The sequence below is a fragment of the Lacerta agilis genome, chromosome 2 (genome assembly GCF_009819535.1).
Source record: "Lacerta agilis isolate rLacAgi1 chromosome 2, rLacAgi1.pri, whole genome shotgun sequence".
NCBI classification, from domain to species: domain Eukaryota; kingdom Metazoa; phylum Chordata; class Lepidosauria; order Squamata; family Lacertidae; genus Lacerta; species Lacerta agilis.
This window is the reverse complement of record NC_046313.1, coordinates 120,168,388-120,190,618: the sequence shown is the minus strand read 5'-3', so window position 1 is coordinate 120,190,618 and position 22,231 is coordinate 120,168,388. Positions and strand designations below refer to the sequence as shown.

At 46.3% G+C, this 22,231-nt stretch overlaps 1 pseudogene; it reads left to right on the top strand.

Moving 5' to 3' along the window:
* The first annotated feature begins 2,202 nt into the window (after nucleotides 1-2,202).
* LOC117042282 lies at nucleotides 2,203-22,231 on the top strand (annotated as a pseudogene).

The following is a 22,231-nucleotide window of genomic DNA, read 5'->3' as shown; positions in this document are numbered from 1 at the left end:
ACTTCAGGATCTGTCCTTCTAGTGAGCACTCAGGGCTGATTTCTTTAAGGATGGATAGGTTTGATCTTCTTGCAGTCCATGGGACTCTCAAGAGTCTCCTCCAGCACCATAATTCAAAAGCATCAATTCTTCGGCGATCAGCCTTCTTTATGGTCCAGCTCTCACTTCCGTACATTACTACTGGGAAAACCATAGCTTTAACTATACGGACCTTTGTCGGCAAGGTGATGTCTTTGCTTTTTAAGATGCTGTCTAGGTTTGTCATTGCTTTCCTCCCAAGAAGCAGGCGTCTTCTAATTTCGTGACTGCTATCACCGTCTGCAGTGATCATGGAGCCCAAGAAAGTGAAATCTCTCACTGCCTCCATTTCTTCCCCTTCTATTTGCCAGGAGGTGATGGGACCAGTGGCCATGATCTTAGTTTTTTTGATGTTGAGCTTCAGACCATATTTTGCGCTTTCCTCTTTCACCCTCATTAAAAGGTTCTTTAATTCCTCCTCACTTTCTGCCATCAAGGTAGTATCATCAGCATATCTGAGGTGTTCCTCCTCTTTATGAAGTTTCATATAGATGTTGAACAACACCACATTGAAGGCTCCACAGGGCTGACAAGCACTCCCCAAGCAATGCCGTCTGGGAACGAGCATCCAAGAACCACTGCAAAGGGGAGTCACCCACCCCTAACTGGGACAGCTGCTTCAGGAAGATGCCACGGTCAGTGGTATCGAAAGCCGCTGAGAGGTTGAGGAGAATTCACAGGGACATGTTTCCCCATCTCTCTCTTGACGGAGGTCATCCTACAGGGTGACCTGAATGTTTCCAGGAAATCGGTTTCCTGTAAGAGCGCCTGCAACCTGGTCTGTGACCACACACTGCAGAACCTTGCTCAGGAAAGGGGGATGAAAGAGGCAACACGCAGACCGATGAATGATGGGCACAATTGTGTCTTTATAATTTGCAGCGAAGTAATAATAGCTGTGCAATCTGAGTAACTAAATACATCCGGTGAGACAGCATTCCGGATAAATACACTGTTTCGACGTGGTCTTCTTCAGTATATCACTATAAAGAATAACAAAATATATATAACTAATCGTATGAAGGACAGTGACCAGCATAAACAAGAGTCCAAATAGTCCAAAATAATATTAAGAGAAATAAGAATATCATACCTTAATGTACATACATCTTCTCTGGAGCAGTGGTCATACTGCTTCTTGGTTTCTGTTTAATATTTATGCTTCATTCTTTTATTGGTGGGTTATTTGAAAATGAGACTGCAGTTTTAATATTGAATTTTTAAATTTGTATTTTAATCTGTTATTTTAAATTGATTGTGTTTATGTTTTTTGCTGTGATTTTAATTGGTGTTAGCCGCCCTGAGCCTGGGTTTTTTTGGCTGGGAAGGGCAGGGTATAAATAAAAAAAATATTTATTTATTTATTTATACCCGTATGTAGCCACTACTGCCTGACATAGGAAATAAAGAGCCTGATATACACAAACTCAACCACAGGTGATTCTCTAGTAAATTATGGAGCAATGAGACATTTAAAGCAACAGAACCTCACAATTAATCCTCACAATAGCAAGTTTGCAACACAGCGGTTTATCTTCTTCTTCAGGAAAGGGGGATTAGCAACTGGCCAGTAGTTAGTTCGATTTCCTGAGCATGAAGGTTTGTTCAATGAATGTCTTACTTCTCCTGATGGTGTATCAATCTTACAACAGAGCAACACATTTGCATTGCAGGATTTGCTGGCACCTCTGATTTCCACGGACAGAACGTGGCAGAAGACCAAGGGGCTCCTTCTGATCTCTTGGAGGCTTCCTGAGAGCACAGATGGATGAGCAAGACTCAGCTGGTCCTGAAGCAGGAGGAGACCATGGTATGGAAACTGGGAGCAGCGGAGGATTCTGGGAAAACTCCATGCAAAGGATCCTGGGTGAGGATGACACTCTCCGCTCTGATGTGCAGAGCCAGCAGTTCAGGCAGTTCTGCTACCAGGAGGCTGAAGGACCCCGAGAGATTTGCAGCCAGTTCTGCCGACTAGACCATCAGTGGCTGAAGCCAGAAGGGAACACGAAAGCTGAGATGCTGGACCTGGTGATCTTGGAGCAGTTCCTGGCTGTCCTTCCAATGGAGATGGAGAACTGGGTGAGGGAATGTGGAGCGGAGACCAGTTCCCAGGCAGTAGCCCTGGCCGAAGGTTTCCTCCTGAGTCAGGCAGAGGAGAGGAAGCAGGTGAGAGAGACTTTCTTCTGGATACTCCCAAGCGGCTCTGAACATCTCAAAATTCTCTAGTAATGGCCCATCCTTTTTTGGGTAGCACCCAAGGAATAAGATCTGATATCCCTGAAGTTTTTATTCTCTAATCCCTCATTTTCTCTTTTGAATCCTTGTTGCTCTTTCAGGGAAAGAATCTGTTAGCAGAAATGGGCCCCAATTCCTTTGAGGCAGAGAGGACTCCGCTGGACACCAGAGAGAGGCCACTGGGTAGGGAAGGAGGAGTTTTTTCTCCGTAATATTTAGTGGAATATGAAATGGGTAAAAATGCCAAAATGCCCTTAGCACGTGAGACGTTTTCTGAGGCTCGCCTGTAGTTCGAACTGCACAGCTGAACCTCAGAGAGAAGCAGCATGGCACTTCCCTTTGTCTCTTGCAGGTGAGAGAATGATGCCAGCAAGACCTCCTCCGCTGTCTTTTCATGGTGGCGAAGAGGAAGCAGCGGCTGTGGAACCACATCAGGTATGGGGAAGGAGACTTGGGGGGAAAGAGGCCGAGGGGTGGGGCAGCCAGGGTGCCTTTGAGCTGAACAAATCTATCTCCTTTTCTTGGCTTCTGTCAAAGGGGCTCTTCACGATTTCCGTACATGTCCAGAAATTGTCTGGACTTATGGCAAGTCAATTCAAAGCAGCTGACAAACCATAAAAAGGTGCCAGGATTCATCTAACTCAGCTACACAAAGGAAAGCAGAGCAGGATGTGTGGCAGCAGCTTGGCTGCAGGAGTTGCCGGAAGGAGGCACACAAGGCTGCATCCAACTGCCTTAGGGACTCCACTCCAGATTTGTGTTGGCTTTACTCCGTAGCCTTTTCTTCTTCCAAAAATATCCCACAAGGCAGAGGAGGTTTAGGATCTAAAGTTTTTCTTCTCTTAGTTGGGCTCCCTTCCCAGGTGGACGAGCCCCACCTGCTCCTCTCTTCCCTCTGCAGCGCAGGGAGCAACCCCCAACTTGACCGTTCGACCTACTCTTGGTCTCTTCTGCTCAATGTGCTGAAACTAGTCTTCGCATGGACGGGGATGTCCCAAACACACTGAGGGTTTAAGAGCCATTGGTTCCCTTCACCGGTCAGTCAAAGCCGGTCAGTAAAAGCCGTTCCCGGGATTGTGACCGCTGTCTCATGCTGAATACAGTGGCGGAGGAAGGCTCCGCGGTACCCGGGGCGTTTCTGGGAGTGCCGCCGCCGCTTCTGCAGCACCCTTTTAAGCTGCAGAGCCCCCTTTTAAGCTCTGCGGCTCAAAAGGAGGCCGTGGAAGCGGCGGTCCGACGACAGAGTGACGGAGCGAGCGGCAGCGCGTGGGGTGACTAGCGGCAGCCCCTCCCGCCACTCCCCACGCACCGCCGGTCACCCCGGGAGCAGCAGCGCTGCACAGACGGGGTGCTTGCTCGGCCATGCACTGTTGCTCCTGGGGTGACGAAGGGAGCGGCAGCACGTGGGAATGGTGGGAGGGGCTGCCGCTTGTCACCCCCACGTGCCGCCGCTCGCTCCGTCGTCCTGGGAGCAGCAGCGCACGGCCGAGGGAGCACGCCGTCCGTGCAGCGCTGCTGCTCCCGGGGTAACCGGCGGTGCGTGGGGAGTGGCGGGAGGGGCCGCCGCTTGTCACCCGGGGCATACTGCCCCCACTGCACCCCCCTAGCGACGCCCCTGGCTGAATTAATAATAATAATAATAATAATAATAATAATAATAATAATAATAATTTATTTGTACCCCGCCCATCTGGCTGAGCTTCCCCAGCTACTTTGGGCAGCTCCCAAACGAATGTTAAAACAATACAGCGTTATATATTAAAAACATCCCTAAACAGGGCTGCCTTCAGATGTCTCTTAAAAATAGGATAGCTGCTTATTTCCTTGACACCTGATGGGAGGGTTTTCCACAGGGTGGGTGCCACTACAGAAAAGGCCCTCTGTCTGGTTCCCTGTAACCTCACCTCTCAGAATGAGGGAACCGCCAGAAGGCCCTTGGCGCTGGACCTCAGTGTCCGGCAGAATGATGGGGGTGGAGACGCTCCTTCAGGTATACAGGACCGAGGCCGTTTAGGGCTTAAAAGGTCAGCACCAACACTGAATTGTGCTTGGAAACGTACTGACAGGTTCTAGGAGCCCACAGGTGAGAGCGGAGTGCAGGATGGGGGCCAAAGGTGGACAAACCACCCCAGAAGGAGCAGAACATGCCCCCCACCAAGGGTACTATCACCCCCCACCCCCCACAAGGATGAATACCCATCATTAAAACACACAATAAAAGAGTTCCATTAAGATGTTAAAATAAGCATCCCTATTTAAAATGTGCACAAAACAATCCCACTCAAACATGACAACCACAGAGCGATGTGGAATAGATCATCTTTATGTTGTCTAAGAGGGGGACATTTCCCTCTTTCTTTTAGGGTCCGGTGTGCTTTGAAGATGTCGCCGTTCGTTTCACATACGAAGAATGGGTGTTGCTGGATCCTGACCAGAGAGCTCTGCATAAGGAAGTCATGGAGGAGAATCGTGGGATCCTGGACTCTCTCGGTAAGGCTCCCTGCTGGATCATAACGTCTGTTTTGAAATTCCATGCGTATCTCTATGTGATGAACCACCAATATTTTGATGGAGCTCAACAAGCACCTGGGATTCTGACCTCCTCACCGTGAACCCCGAATGGAGGGATATCAACTGTTTTCTCTGTGAATATTCTTCTTCCAGTTATGCCTTTTTAAACAATGACCAGGCTGGTCTGAACTAACCAGGCATTCTTAAATGTCGGCTTCACAGTGTGGTATTTATATGCGCGGAGGTTGCCCCAGGTCGCTTGACTCTTAAATATTCGATTCAGAATATTACAATTTATATGAAGAACATTTTACACTCTGATTTGCTTTGCTTCATTTCCCAATTTGCAGTTTAAATATCCCGAACCTTTTTACTGTTTTACCGTTAGCTATCAAAATTTCACCATCAACAGTTAACATTCCTCATACCACCAATGAATTTTACATTGCGACACATGGACATACTCCTGAGTCAACCAACCCGACTTCTGACTTCTCATCTGACAGACTCACCAGCTGTATCTTCTGACTCGGTTGCAGTTTGATTGCTTACTTTCAGATTTCTTCACCTGCATTAGCGTAGTTGGCATTGAGGTTTAAACCACTGAGCCTCTTGGGCTTGCCAATCAGAAGGTTGGCAGTTCAAATCCCCGCAACGGGGTGAGCTCCCGTTGCTCGCACCCAGCTCCTGCCAACCTAGCAGTTCGGAAGCACGTCAAAGTGCAAGTAGATAAATAGGTACCGCTGCGGCAGGAAGGTAAACGCCGTTTCCGTGCACTCTCCGTCACAGTGTCCCGTTGCGCCAGAACAGTTTAGTCCTGCTGGCCACATGACCTGGAAATCTGTCTGTGGACAAACACCGGCTCCCTGGGCCTGAAAGCCAGATGAGCAACTCCATAGTCGCTTCTGACTGGACTTAACCGGCTTTGCCTTTATTACAGTTGTAGAAAATAATCTTTTTGAGAATGCCCTTGTTACTTATCTGAGAAACGTAGCTTGAGTTGAAGAATCTTGATTGAAGAATTTTCTCTTCTTTCAATGCATTCCTTTGTTAATTCAGAGTGTTGAATTTGGATTGCCATCCATTCTGGATATGAAAATGTCAAAAAAAAATATCCAAGATATCCTAGAATATAGCTCACTTTCTGTTCTTCAGACATAGAATATTCTACTAGCTTTAACTTTTCAATTATAGTTTAAATCTTGTAAATCCACAAACTTTCTTTACATTGTCAAGAACTTCTCTGGTGGTAAGACATTTGCCTTAATACACAGTATCACTTCAAGTCTGTCTAACACTATTCTCAGTCTCCTATTCCACTGTGTAAAATTTCCTCTGTCCATTCTAAAAAATTATTTCTTCTTTTCAATCTGCCTTTAAAAATTGTTTTTGAGAGAATAATTAAGAGAACACTGACATCAAAATATTAACATCAGTTTCTGAGGGAGAAACCTTTTTCTGTGGTATTTATATGGATGGAGGTTGCCTCAGGTTGTTTGACCCTTAAAAATATATAGCTCTTTTTATCTCCTAGGAAAGACTGCGCAAGATTCTCTGTTTAAGCAAAACACATTACATTACTTGATATACTAAAACACGTTTAAAGGTAAAGGTAAAGGGACCCCAGTCACGGCAACTCTGGGATTGTGGCGCTCATCTCACTTTACTGGCCGAGGAAGCCGGCGTACAGCTTCTGGGTCATGAGGCCAGAATGACTAAGCCACTTCTGGCAAACCAGAGCAGCACCTATTTATCTACTTGCACTTTGTGCTTTCGAACTGCTAGGTTGACAGGAGAAAACACGTTTACATGTGCTCATATCTATTTCTTATATATATATTCTGTATTGATTCTGATTATTTGTACATTTATTCCATTCATTATTCAAGACGTAATAAGCTACACACAAAACCCAAATAATTCAACATCAAATAATCCTGCTACATTCAGTCTTAAGAGTGACTCACATATGCTTCTATCTATATGACAAGCTGGAACATGTCCAGAGGGGAGCAACCAAAATGGTCAAAGGCCTGGAAACGATGCCTTATGAGGAACGGCTTAGGGAGCTGGGTATGTTTAGCCTGGAGAAGAGAAGGTTAAGGGGTGATATGATAGCCATGTTCAAATATATAAAAGGATGTCATATAGAGCAGGGAGAAAGGTTGTTTTCTGCTGCTCCAGAGAAGCGGACACGGAGCAATGGATTCAAACTAAAAGAAAGAAGATTCCACCTAAACATTAGGAAGAACTTCCTGACAGTAAGAGCTGTTGGACAGTGGAATTTGCTACCAAGGAGTGTGGTGGAGTCTCCTTCTTTGGAGGTCTTTAAGCGGAGGCTTGACAGCCATCTGTCAGGAATGCTTTGATGGTGTTTCCTGCTTGGCAGGGGGTTGGACTGGAAGGCCCTTGAGGTCTCTTCCAACTCTAGGATTCTATGAGACTTTATGGACTTATTCTGAGGCACACATAGCATAAAACAAGCAGGAGCTTCTCTCACAGAAAATCTCTCTTGTCACTCGACAGTTGAGAACAGACCTAACAGGGGAAAATGGCCTCCTGGAATCCCAGTCACACTTTCGACAGGATTTTGGAGGGAACATTCACACACAGAGTTGTTAGAGAAGTTGAGGTAACTTCTGTCAGGTTTTGGGTTTTTGTTTTAGCCTCTGCCCATTTTTCAAAGAGAAGACTAATGTTAGAGTTGGAGTGGATTTCATGATTGTGGCAGACTAAATCCATCCTAGAAAAGAGCCAGACTTTTTGAACCTCTGGTTCCCATAAATAGGTCCATGAAATCTGGTCAACAAAGTCTGTGACTTCTGTAGAAAGACTTGATGTCTACCGTTCTTCCTCTTTCACAAAAGTTCATTAGCATTAGAAACAAAATAAAAAATAAATAAATCCTTCCAGTAGCACCTTAGAGACCAACTAAGTTTGTTCTTGGTATGAGCTTTCCTGTGCATGCACACTTCTTCCACAAAAGCTCATACCAAGTACAAACTTAGTTGGTCTCTAAGGTGCTACTGGAAGGATTTATTTATTTTTTATTTTGTTTCTGCTACGGCAGTTCAACACGGCTACCTACCTGTAACTGGTTCATTAGCATTGTTCAAAAATTGGAGGCTCCGTTTCTTCCTGAGAATCTAATTAGTTTCTCTCTCTGTTGTAGGTGGTGTTGAATTGGAAATGAAGAACGGGGGAGACCATGACAAAATCCACACAGTGGAGAAGTCGTACCAATATTGGGAGAGTGAAGAGAGCTTCATTCAGAGTTCCCGTTCCCATCGAAGAAATCACAGTGGGAAGAAAGGCTATCAGTGCTCAGAATGTGGGAAGATCTTCACTCGTAGTGCCACTCTCACTTCCCATCAAAGAATTCATACTGGAGAGAAACCTTATCAGTGCTTGGAGTGTGGGAAGAACTTTAATACAATACCAAACTTCCATCGACATAAAAGTATTCACCGTGAGGAGAAATCATATCAGTGCTTGGAATGTGGAAAGGGATTCAGATGGAAGAGTAGTCTTGCTTCCCATCAAATAATTCATACAGGTGAGAATCCTTATCAGTGCTTGGAATGTGGGAAGAACTTTAATAGAAGCACAAGCTTCCACCGACATCAAAGAATTCATCGTGCAGAGAAACCCTTTAAATGCCAAGAGTGTGGAAAGAGCTTCAGTCAGAGCACAAAATTTGTTGCCCATCAAAGAACTCACAATGGGGAGAAACCCTATAAGTGCTTGGAATGTGGGAAGAGTTTCAGTCAGAGGGTGAATCTTACTTCCCACCAAATAATTCATACAGGGGAGAAACCTTTTCAATGCCTTGAGTGTGGAAAGAGCTTTAGTCGCAGCTCCCATCTCACTTCCCATCAAATGATTCACACAGGAGAGAAACCATATAAGTGCTTGGAATGCGGACAGAGCTTCATCCAGAAGGCAAGGCTCACTTCCCATCAAATAATTCACAGTGGAGAGATACCATTTCGATGTCCAGATTGTGGAAAGAGCTTCACAAGGAAAGAAGGTCTCATGCTCCATCAAAGAATTCATACAGGGCAGAAACCATTTCAATGCTTGGAATGTGGAAAAAGCTTTAGTCGGAACTCCTATCTCACTTACCATCAAAGAATCCATACAGGGGAGAAACCATTTACATGCCAAGAATGTGGAAAGTGCTTCAATCATAAGGTAAGCCTCACATCCCATCAGAGAATTCATACAGGGGAGAAACCCTATCAATGCTTAGAATGTGGAAAGAGCTTCAGTCACAGGGCCAATCTCACATCCCATCAAAGAATTCATACAGGGGAGAAACCGTACCAGTGCTTGGAATGTGGAAAGAGCTTCGGTCAGAGGGTGCAGCTCACATCCCATCAGATAATTCATACAGGAGAGAAACCGTATGAGTGCTTGGAATGTGGACAGAGCTTCAGCCAGAAGGCGAGTCTCACTTCCCATCAAAAAATCCATACAGGGGAGAAACCTTATCAGTGTTTGGAGTGTGGGAAGAGCTTCAGGACAACCAACCATCTCACTTCCCATCAGATGATTCATACAGGGGAGAGACCATATAAGTGCTTGGAATGTGGGAAGAGCTTCAGCCACAACCACAATCTCACTTCCCATCAAAGAATCCATACTGGGGAGAGACCTTATCAGTGCTTGGAATGTGGAAAGAGCTTCAGTTGGAAAGAAGGTCTCAATTCCCATCAAATAATTCACAGCGGGGAGATACCATTTCGATGCCAAGAGTGTGGAAAGACCTTCAGAAGGAGGGCAGGTCTCATGCTTCATCAAAAAACTCATACGGGGCACAAACTGTATTAGAAATGTGGAAACAGCTTCCCTTCCAAGAGGAGTTTAGCTTCCCATAAAGAAATTCATACAGAGGGGAAGAAGAAGAAGAGTTTGGATTTGATATCCTGCTTTTCACTACCCGAAGGAGTCTCAAAGCGGCTAACATTCTCCTTTCCCTCCCCCACAACAAACACTCTGTGAGGTGAGTGGGGCTGAGAGACTTCAGAGAAGTGTGACTAGCCCAAGGTCACCCAGCAGCTGCATGTAGAGGAGTGGAGACACGAACCCGGTTCCCCAGATTACGAGTCTATCACTTTTAACCACTACACCACACTGGCTCTCATGTTAGTGCTTGCAATGTAGGAAAGGCTTTAATAAAAGCACATACTTCCATCAACATAACATTAACCACCAAGGGCAGAAACTATTTCAGTGCCAAGAATATGGAGGGAGTTTCAATCAGTAGGAAAATCTCGCACCCAGTCAAAAAACTCACAGCAGCGAGAAGCCATATCGGCATGGAATGTGTAGAGAGATTGGGTAAGAGGGCCAGTGTCATTGCAATAGGTACATAGCAGTGGTGGCAAACCTATGGCGCACGTGCCTCAGCGGGCACACAGAGCCCTCTTGGATGGTATGTGTGCTGTCAGCCCATCTGCTGCCCCCCCCCAATCTCCACTCCACTTGTCTGGCTTGGAGGTTCCTCAGCGCCGACCTGCAGGTTTGCCCCACTCTCGCACCCGTGCATGTAAGGGAGCAGGTGGGGAAGAACAGGGCTGGCCGCCACCTTCTCTTGCCCTCCCTAACTCCCTCCATCAGCGGTCCCACCATTCTTGGCTTTTCCGATGGAAGGCAGAGACATAGGTGCGCGTGGGGCGGCAAGCGAGCCAGCTCCCACATCCTGTCACCACTGCCGCACGCTTGCTTCGGGTGGCCGACTGGCCTGTCGTAGGCAGAAGGCCCACGCAGGTGTAAGGTTTTGCCACCTTCGGGCTTCCCTTCACACCTTCCTCCTCCCGAGGCCTTGAAAGTGGGATGCTTGAGAGCAGCCGTTGGGAACCTCGGGGTGAGCAGCTCCTGCTTTGGTGTGGGCCACCATCCCTCTTCCTACCAGTCCCATGGCGGAAAGGTCGAATCTGTGCCCATAAGGCAGCCGTCCCCCCGCGTCTCAGCGGCTTGGAGATGGGTGACGGTCATATGGCGGGAAACGCCAGCAACTCCACTCTTCTGGAAGGGTGAATGGCTGCTGCTGCCAGTGAGTTTTCCAACAGTTGTTGCTTCACCTTGGCTTTGCTGGCAGGTGAGCGATTTCTGTTAATCCCCCCCTAAAACTATCTCCACCATTCTTTCATGGATCGTTCCCTGCCAGCGACAGTCAAGGGTATTGATTGCTGTTCCTGTTCATGTTTTCCGTCAACCCCCCCCCCAAAAAAAGCTCAAAAATATCGTGAAATCCTCCCCCCAAAAAAGTCAGCAACTCTGAGCACTTTGTGTTGGCACTTTGCAAAAAATAATTGGGTTTGGGGTTGCTGTTTGGGCACTCGGTCTCTAAAAGATTCGCCACCACTGGTATATAGGATTTTAATTTTGGGAGACTTTGATTAGTATGTGGGCAAGGATTGGAAGACTGTTCTTGTCATTCAGCAACCCAGCAACAGAACTTGACCGGGGGGGGCATTTTTGTCAGTGTTTCACGCAGGTGACCTTGTTGTTCTTGCCCAACTGAAGTGTGGAAGAAATAAGGAATGTGTTAACTTTAGCAAATGCCAAAAATGCTGTCCCTCTTCCAGTCAAAACAGGTGGCAATTTTAAAAGTGGTTATTCAAAGGTGCAGGAGTGAGTCTTTGTTTTGATATCTCAAAAAAAAAAACCAAAATAAAGAATGCATAAAGCTTTTCTACAACTGTATGAAACATACGAGTGTGTGCATGGAGAAGACACGTAGAAGTCAGGAATTTCTTCTGCTGGTCTACAGGGCAGTTACTTCCTGACTCTTATCTTGAGCTCAGGCCAGGCATAAGTGGTCTTGAGGTTGCAACTGGGGAAACATTTTGCTGTTTCAGCAACTGGATACGTTGTGGTGGTGACTGTGGGAACGAAGTTATGCCAACCTGGTACTCAGCTGGGTATGTGATGTGCCAACTTCCGGGTTATGGCTTTCAGGTATTATCATTCCTCCCAGGTATCATTCCCCCCCCTCCTTTGAAGGACGTACCAGTGTCAATACCTGGACTGGTGTAAACTGAGGGTTTCGAGGGATATTCAACAATATGCGGGAAACGGATCCAATTCACGAGGAGTAACAACAACCCCCTTGCTATGCTTGCTGTCAGGAAACCACCCTCCCCGCGGGTGGTAGAGTCGCGGGAGCGTTTGCAGTATAGAGAACCCCCTCCGCTATTTACCAGTTCGTCCTCCCCCTCCTCCGCCGGAAGCGACCATTCCTCCAGTGGGGAGGGGGAGTTAGATGCAGGAAGGCGGTGCAGGGGCTCTGAAAGGATCGCAGAGCCTGAACACTGAGGGGATAGCGGGGAACGGGGTCAGGTTCCCACGCTCTGAGGTTGCAGGCAGGAAGGAAGGGGGAGGCGGGGGTTCAGAATCCCGCGCCTCTTTTGCTGGACAAAGAACCGGAAGGGTTCATTCCTGGACTCTGCGGAGGGATGAGATGGACGTTTGAACTTAGCTTAGAAGTTCTGCGTTTGGCGTTTTACTCACGAGCAACCACTGAACGTCCTTACACTTGCTAATAGTGCTCTAACCCTTTTTCGTGTTAGGACAAAAGAAGAGAAAGAGAGAAAAAGATTAATGGAAGTGGGGGGGGGGGAATTAAAGGATTTCTGGTTCTCTTTCCTGCAGCAAAACACATTATTCACTCATTCAGATCCAATTGTTCTATCTTCTCTAAACTAGTAAATCCAGATATTACAAGTTCCTTTTTTCTTTCACACAAAAACTCCACAAGAAATGGAAATCTTTCATAACTGTGCGTGATGATTTTTCTCTAATTAAGCAGGTTAACTGTTGACATTTGAGCCAACCCCAATAGTTTCATCAGCCATTCCTGGATCGAACTGTATCTTTGCATCTTTGTGTATATAGCAATCTCGCTGCTGTAATCATATATTGAAGTAATCTTCCATAATCCTTTTCTAATTGTTTTTCTAATTGTCCTGGCTTCAACTGAATATTAACTTTTAAAATCTGCTGTATCAATGTATGTATTTTAATCCAATTTTAGCCTTTTTACATGTCCACCCAGTGTGATAAAATGTTCCTTTGTGTTCTTGGCATTCCCAGCAAACATTTGAAACATCTTTATACATTCTGAAAAGTTTTCCAGGAGTTAAATACCAGCGACATCACTTTATGAAAAATATCTTTGAGATAATAACAAATTGTAAATTTTAACTCCTTAGTCCACATAGGTTCCCACTGTTCTTTCCGTATATTATAACCAGAGTTTTTGCCCCTTTCTTTAATAATGCATTCTTTCACCTGTTCTTTGGTCTCAAATTTCAGCAATGGTTTATACATTTTGCATCATCTGTGTTCTGTGGAGTTTCAAAGTCTGTCTATTCTTGCTCTATACCATTTTTTTTAAATCCAGCTTAATCCTCTCTACTAACCACATATGAGAGAACCAGTCAAGATTGTAACCGTCCATTATGAATTGCTCCCTTGCTTTCCTGTGAAAATCCTGTGAACTCAGTTCCGGCACCTCTTTTTCTGGAAAAATAGCACAGGTGATGCCCCCCCCCAAGGAGTCTCAAAGCGGCTAACATTCTCCTTTCCCTTCTTCCCCCACAACAAACACTCTGTGAGGTGAGTGGGGCTGAGAGACTTCAGAGAAGTGTGACTAGCCCAAGGTCACCCAGCAGCTGCATGTGGAGGAGCGGAGACACGAACCTGGTTCCCCAGATTACGAGTCCACTGCTCTTAACCACTACACCACACTGGCAGTCTGGCAGATCAGTCTTGGCACCTGGACTAGGACACCCGGCTTCTAAATCAGAATTAAACAACCATCACAGAAATCACATCACACCCTTTAACCTGCTTAGTTATAGGCAGTCCAATTCTTTAGGTCAATAAATCTGAAGTTGGGGGACCTGGAGTGCCACTGAGACTTTGTACATACCCTACATTGGAATTCTCCCCCCCCCCGGCAAAACACACCCATACTTGAATGTATTTTAAAGTTTTAAAAGTTTTATTTTATGTGTCTTTTTATGTTGAGAGCCAGTGTGGTGTAGTGGTTAAGAGTGGTAGACTCGTAATCTGGGGAACCGGGTTCGTGTCTCCGCTCCTCCACATGCATCTGCTGGGTGACCTTGGGCTAGTCACACTTCTCTCTGAAGTCTCTCAGCCCCACTCACCTCACAGAGTGTTTGTTGTGGGGGAGGAAGGGAAAGGAGAATGTGAGCCGCTTTGAGACTCCTTCGGGTAGTGAAAAGCGGGATATCAAATCCAAACTCTTCTTCTTCTTCTTCCTTTGGTGCAACCTTTTCATGTTCCATTGATAGATGGAGTGTTGCTACTTCCTTATCAAAGCATAATATATTTTAAGATGTAATGTTAACAGTAGAAACGCACCATTTGATCCACAGTGATCTGCACTGCTAAAGTATAATAAATTTCGTTTGTGTGGAGAATCCAAGGAGGCGAGGAAATCATGAACCTGCTTTAATGTTTAATGTTGTTTGGAGACTATAACTGCCAGTAATTTCATATTAGCTATGTGTCTGTGTGTGTGTTCAGCACACAGAATTGTAGGCGAGATTGAATAAAATGCGCCCCCGGAAATTTTGACTTCTTATTTGTTGTTTCGAATGTTAAGTTCATTTACAGATGAGAATAGACCCAGTGCTGGATTGATGTATAGGCCAAGTAGGCTGACGCCTAGAGCCTCTATATCTAAAGGGCCTCCCCATCCCGCCTGCTCCCCAGCAGGCAGTCTCTCCTCTCCCCAAATTGCAAATCCAAGACTTCATGCGAGGAGGACAGGGCAACTTGGGCCCAGCAACTATGAGACTTGGGGCCAGCCAGCGCCGCCCAGTTGAAACTCTGGGGCCCAACGAATTTCATTTGTCTGGGGAATTCAAGGGAAAATCATAAACTCGCTTGCACAAGTTTAATGTTGTTTGGAGAATATTTGTTGTTGTTGTTCAGTCGTTCAGTCGTGTCCGCCTCTTCGTGACCCCATGGACCAGAGCACGCCAGGCACGCCTATCCTCCACTGCCTCCCGCAGTTTGGCCAAACTCATGTTAGTAGCTTCGAGAACACTGTCCAACCATCTCGTCCTCTGTCGTCACCTTCTCCTTGTGCCCTCCATCTTTCCCAACATCAGGGTCTTTTCTAGGGAGTCTTCTCTTCTCATGAGGTGGCCAAAGTACTGGAGCCTCAACTTCAGGATCTGTCCTTCTAGTGAGTACTCAGGGATGATTTCTTTGAGAATGGATAGGTTTGATCTTCTTGCAGTCCATGGGACTCTCAAGAGTCTCCTCCAGCACCATAATTCAAATTGGAGAATATAACCCAGTAATTTAATATTACCTGTGCTGGGCAAATGTGGGAAGTGGCTCAATGGCAAAAAGGCAGACCATGCTGGCACACTCATGTTGGTAGCTTCGAGAACACGGTCAGTGGATACAGTACAATGCATGGTATCTTTTATAGACTTCTTTTCTGAGCCTCTCTGCATGTATGCTGCTTGTGTAAACGGTAAAGCAGAATGGCCAGGCTCATTGTCCCGACCTTAGTTCGAGGCTGGGGTGGGGTAGGGGGAGACTTGGGATTTTTGGGAAGTCGTCTGCCATGTGGGGGGGGGGGGAAGCGGCAGCCAGAGGGGGGGTTGCTTCTGCAGAGGTTGGGGGGGCTCTCCGTCAGGGATGCTTGAGCTGAGATTCCTGCCTGGCAGGGGGGGTGGACTAGATGACCCCCCCGGGGTCCCTTCCAGATTCTCCTATGCTCTGCTTCTAGTAGAATCATAGAATCATAGAGTTGGAAGAGACCCCAAGGGCCATCCAGTCCAACCCCCTGCCAAGCAGGAAACACCATCAAAGCATTCCTGACAGATGGCTGTCAAGCCTCCGCTTCAAGACCTCCAAAGAAGGAGACTCCACCACACTCCTTGGCAGCAAATTCCACTGTGAGGGATGCCCTGCTTCTTGGGGGCCTTCTTCTCCCCTGCCAGCTGCAGGAAAGTGCAGATCAAGAGGGTCTCCCAAAATAATGCAGCATGGGGCGGGGGTTCCTTGGAGGAGGAGGAGAGAGCGGTGCTCCGGCTGTGCTCGGCTTGCCAAGGGTTAAAAGGAACAGAGCTGGATTTCTAGAGAGGACAGGAAGTGGAGGCGTGGGGGGGGCAAGGTCCTCCCGAGCAAAGGCCCCTCCCTCGCCAGTCCCGCCTTTGCTCTCCCTCCCCCTCTCTCTTGCAAGAGCTGCCTGGGGGTGAGTCTGGTCTCCCTCTCCCTCCGGGTGCAAGGGGGAGAAGGGGGTCCCAGGGCTGCAGGGGAGGATGCTGGGGGGGGCTGGTCAGATCATGCATGGGGGCCCCCAATCCGGGTGCAAACATTACCCGCCCTCCTTCGCTGTCAAGCCAGGGAGGGGGCGAGGGGGGCAGGTCTCTGCCCCGCTCATCTTGCTTGGCTCCGTTGGGGAGGGAGGGGTCTTGGGGGGGGGGAGGCTGCAGATAAAACCCTGTACTCTCCAGGAAATCCAGCCAGATGGGCGGGGTACAAATAATAAATATTATTATAAATATTATTGTTATAAAGAGTTGAGGAGGGAGGGGGGTGTTCCTCCTCTTTGCCAGTTCGCTCCAGCATTGCTACTGGCTTCTGGCAGATCAAGGAGACCAGGAGACAGCAGAAACTGCAACATTATTAGCAGGGCAAATGCTGTAGAGCAAGATCGATTATTGGATTAACTTTCTAACATTGCTCAGGGAAGTCTATTGGCTCACATGATCTCTCTGCGCCTAAATCATCAGGGATCAGTTTGGTCATTTGTATTGATGTCAACCTACAGGACGTATTTTGTATAACAAAGTTTTATACTCTATCCCCAAAATATTTAAAACAAAATCGAAAATTCTTTCTAGTAGTAGTAGTGACCTAAAGAATTGGACTGCCTATAACTAAGCAGGTTTGGATTGAGTTTCAGTTTCAGCTGTGTGTCATCTGACCTCCAGATAACCCCAGCCCAAGGTTTCATGTAGATGTTGAACAGCATAGGGGATAGGATTGAGCCCCGAGGAACCCCACATTGAAGGCTCCACAGGGCTGACAAGCACTCCCCAAGCAATGCCCTCTGGGAATGACCATCCAAGAAGGACAAGAACCATCCAAGAAGGACAAGAACCCCTGTCTCTCTCTTGACGGAGGTCATCCTACAGGGTGACCTGAATGTTTCTAGGAAATCGGTTTCCTGTAAGAATGCCTTCATCTGGTCTACGACAACCCACTCCATAACCTTGCTCAGGAAAGGGAGATTAGCAACTATCCAGTAGTTAGTTCGATTTTCTGAGCATGAAGGTTTGTTCAATGAATGTTTTACTTCTCCTGATGGTGTATCAATCTTACAACAGAGCAACACATTTGCATTGCAGGATTTGCTGACACCTCTGATTCACACAGACAGAACATGGCAGAAGACTGAGGGATTCCTTCTTATCTCTAGGAGGTTTCCTGAGAGCACAGATGGATGAGCAAGACTCAGTTGGTCCTGAAGCGGGAAGAGACCGTGATATGCAAACTGGGTGCCGCGGGGGATTCTGGGAAAACTCCATGCGGAAGATCCTGGATGAGGAGGACACCCTCCGCTCAGATGTGCAGAGCCGACAGTTCAGGCAGTTCAGCTACCAGGAGGCCAAAGGACCCCGAGAGGTTTGCAGCTGGTTCTACCAACTAGACCATCAGTGGCTGAAGCCAGAAAGACATACTAAAGCTGAGATGCTGGACTTGGTGATCTTGGAGCAGTTCCTGGCTGTCCTTCCACCAGAGACTGAGAGCTGGGTGAGGGAATGCAGAGCAGAGACCAGTTCCCAGGCAGTAGCCCTGGCTGAAGGTTTCCTCCTGAGTCAGGCAGAGGAGAGAAAGCAGGCAGAGCAGCAGGTGAGGGAGTCTTTCCTCTGGATACTCACAAGGAGTTCCAAACAAGAGGGAGAGTATTCCAAAATGCGGTACTAATGGAAAGCATCCTAAAGCTTTTGCATCTTCTGTTCCCTTTCAAATCCTTCATGTTCTGTTCTGAATCGTTGTTGCTCTTTCAGGGAAAGGATCTGTTAGCAGAAATGGGCCCCGATTCCTCTGAGGCAGAGAGGACTCCGTTGGACACCAGAGAGAGGCCAATGGGTAAGGAAGGAGTTTTTACTCTGTCATATTTAGAGGATTTTGAAACTAATAATTTGGTTTTTTCATATTTTGGAGGGACAGAGGAGCAGGAACAGTATTTTAACACAAATAAAATATGAAATGGATATAAATGTCAAAATGCCCTTAGCAAGTGAGACTTTTTTCTGAGGCTCATCTGCAGTTCAAGATGCACAGCTGAACCTCAGAGAGAACAATACGCTCTGGGTTTCCCAGTTAACTTTGTCTCTCGCAGGTGAGAGAACGATGGCAGCAAGACCTCCTCGTCCGTCTTTTCATGGTGCCAAAGGGGAAGCAGTGGCTGTGGAACCAGAACAGGTAGTGGAAAGGAGATGTGTGGGGAAAGAGGCCGAGGGGTGGGGCAGTCAGGTGACTCTGGGCCTAAACACATCTCACTCTTCCTCTTGGCTTCCGTCAAGGTTGCCGTTAACAAAGGCTGAAATGGCACTAGTATTATTTGGCAACGTTTAGAGTTTTCTTTATATACTTAACACGGAAAGCTAATAAAAGCTTCTAAGCAGTTGGCCAACCATAAAAAGTGACCAGGATTCACCCAACGAGTCTCATCAGCTGCACATTGTGGTGTTTCACCATTTCCAGAAAGGTAAATTGCTGTTGTTGGCCTCAATCTGACTCGAGAGTCTGCTATGGCTGCAGAGACTAGTAACTTGACCTCAAAACAATCCCATTCAAACATGACAACCACAGAGCAATCTTTATGTTGTCTAAGAGGAGGACATTTCCCTCATTCTTTTAGGGTCCAGTGTGCTTTGAAGATGTCACTGTTCGTTTCACAGATGAGGAATGGGCGTTGCTACATCCTGACCAGAGAGCTCTGCATAAGGAAGTCATGGAGGAGAATCGTGGGATCCTGGCCTCTCTCGGTAAGGCTCCCTGCTGGATCATAACGTCTGTTTTGAAATTCCATGCGTATCTCTATGTGATGAACCCCCAATATTTTGATGGAGCTCAACAGGCACCTGGGATTGTGACATCCCCACTGTGAACCCCGAATGGAGGGATTTACTCTGTTTACTCAGTGAATATTCTTCCTCCAGTCACCATCATCATCATTTTATTTGTATGCTGCCTTTCCACAGTTAAAACAATGCTCAAGGCGGCTTACAATATGAAAAGATTTACATAATTACAAATATGTCAAAGTAGTCATAGAAATAAAACACATGAAAAACTACACAATGGAACTGAACAATTTCTACATAAAAATAAAACAGCAAAAACTCCCAACAATTTCCCCCCAAAATACCCCAGTCCTTGCTGAGCAGCAACTGCAGCAGCAGTTTTTATGAGACCTGTCAGGCCCCGCCCTGGGCCAGGTGGAGAGAGGCAGGAAGTTATGGCTTTTAAAATAATGACCAGGGTGGTCTGAACTAACAAAATCAACTTGGAGTAGATTTCATGATTGTGGCAAACAGAATCCGTCCTAGAAAAGAGCCATACTTTTTGAACCTCTGGTTCCCATAAATATGTCTGTGAATGCTGGTCAACAAAGGACGTGACCTCTGTAGAAAGACCTGGCGTCTTCCGTTCTTCCTCTTTCACAAAGGTTCATTAGCATTGTTCAATAACTGGGGGGTCTGTTTCTTCCTGAGGATCAAATCAGTTTCTCTCTTCGTTGTAGGTGGTGGTGGATTGGAAATGAAGAATGAAGGAGAACACAAGAGAATCCACACAGTGGAGAAGCCATATCAATATTGGGAGAGTGAAGAGAGCTCCAGTCAGAGCTCCTGTTCCCATCGAAGAACTCACAGTGAAAAGAAAGCCTATCAGTGCTCAGAATGTGGGAAGAGCTTCAGTCACAGTGCCACTCTCACTTCTCATCTAAGAATTCATACAGGAGAGAAACCATTTCAATGCTTGGAATGTGGGAAGAGCTTCAGTCAGAGCACCAACCTAAAGACCCATCAAAGAATTCATACAGGAGAGAAACCATTTCAGTGCTTGGAATGTGGAAAGAGCTTTAATGCAAGTGCAAATTTTCATCGACATCAAAGTATTCATCTTGGGGAGAAACCATTTAAATGCCAAGAGTGTGGAAAGGGCTTCAGTCGGAGCGCCCATCTCATGGGCCATCAAATTATTCATACTGGGAAGAAACCCTATCAGTGTATGGAATGTGGAAAGAGTTTCAGTCACAGCGCCACTCTCACTTCCCATCAAAGAATTCATACAGGAGAGAAACCCTATAAGTGCTTAGAATGTGGAAAGAGCTTTAATACAAGCACAAACTTTCATCGACATCAAAGTATTCATCTTGGGGAGAAACCATTTAAATGCCAAGAGTGTGGAAAGAGCTTCAGTCAAAGTACAAAATTCACGACCCATCAAAGAACTCACAGTGGGGAGAAACCCTATCAGTGCTTAGAATGTGGTAAAAGTTTCAGTGTAAGCTCCTACCTCACTTCCCATAAAAGAATTCATACAGGGGAGAAACCCCATCAGTGCTTGGAATGTGGAAAGAGGTTCAGTCATAGGGCCCATCTCACAGTCCACCAAATAATTCATTCAGGGAATAAACCTTATCAGTGTTTAGAATGCAGAAAGAGCTTCAGTCAGAGGACCCATCTCACAGCCCACCAAATAATTCATACAGGGGAGAAACCACATCAGTGCTTGGAATGTGGAAAGAGCTTCAGTCGGAAGGAGAGTCTCACTTCCCATCAAAGAATTCATACAGGGGAGAAACCATATCAGTGCTTGGAATGCGGAAAGAAATTCCACCAGAAGGAAACTCTCAGTTCCCATCAAAAAATTCATACAAAGGAGAAACCTTATAATTGCTTTGAATGTGGAAAGAGCTTCAAGTTCAAGAGGAGTCTCATATCCCATAAGAGAATTCATACAGGAGAGAAACCCTATCAGTGCTTGGAATGTGGAAAGAGCTTCAGCCAGAGGACAATTCTCACTTCCCATCAAAGAATTCATACAGGAGAGAAACCCTATCAGTGCTCGGAATGTGGACAGAGCTTCAGCCAGAAGGTAAGTCTCACTTCTCATCAAGTAATTCACAGCGGAGAGAAACCATTTCAATGCTCAGAGTGTGGAAAGAGCTTCACACAGAGGACAGGTCTCATTCTCCATCGAAGAATTCATACAGGGCAAAAACCATTTCAATGCTTGCAATGTGGAAAGAGGTTCTGTCGGAACTCCCATCTCACTTCCCATCAAATAATTCACACAGGAGAGAAACCATTTAAATGTGAAGAATGCGGAAAGAGCTTCAGTCATAAGGTCAGTCTCACTTACCATCAGAGAGTTCATACAGGGGAGAAACCCTACCAGTGCTTGGAATGTGGAAAGAGCTTCAATCAGAGAGGCAGTCTCACTTCCCATCAAAAAATTCATACAGGGGAGAAACCACATCAGTGCTTGGAATGTGGGAAGAGCTTCAGTCATAGGGCCAATCTCACTTCTCATCAAATAATTCATACAGGGGAGAAACCATACCAGTGCTCAGAGTGTGGAAAGAGCTTCAGTCAGGGGGCAAAGCTCGCTTCCCATCAAATAATCCATACAGGAGAAAAACCATATGAGTGCTTAGAATGTGGACAGAGATTCAGCCAGAAGGGAAGTCTCACTTCCCATCAAAAAATTCATACAGGGGAGAAACCATACCAATGCTTGGAATGTGCGAAGAGTTTTAATAAAATCACAAACCTCCGTCAACATCAGAGAATTCACAGTGGGGAGAAACCCTATCAGTGCTCAGAATGTGGAAAGAGCTTCAGTCAGAGCTCCCATCTCACTTCCCATCAAATGATTCATACAGGGGAGAAACCCTATCAGTGCTTGGAATGTGGGAAAAGCTTCATTCAAAGCACCCAACTCACTTCCCATCAAAGAATTCATACAGGGGAGAAACCATATCAGTGCCTGGAATGTGGAAAAAGCTTCAGTTGGAAAGAAGGTCTCACTTCCCATCAAATAATTCACAGTGGGGAGATACCATTTCGATGCCAAGAGTGTGGAAAGAGCTTCACAAGGCGGGCAGGTCTCACTTTGCATCAAAGGATTCATACAGGGCAGAAACCCTATCAGTGCTTGGAATGTGGAAAGAGCTTCAGTCGGAAGGATAGTCTCAATTTACACAAAAGAACTCACACAGGGAGGAACCGTTTTAATGCTAGAAATGTGGAAACAGCTTCACCTTCAACTGGAATCTAGCTTCCCACCAAACAATTCATACGGGGAGAAAGCATATAGGGGCTTTAAA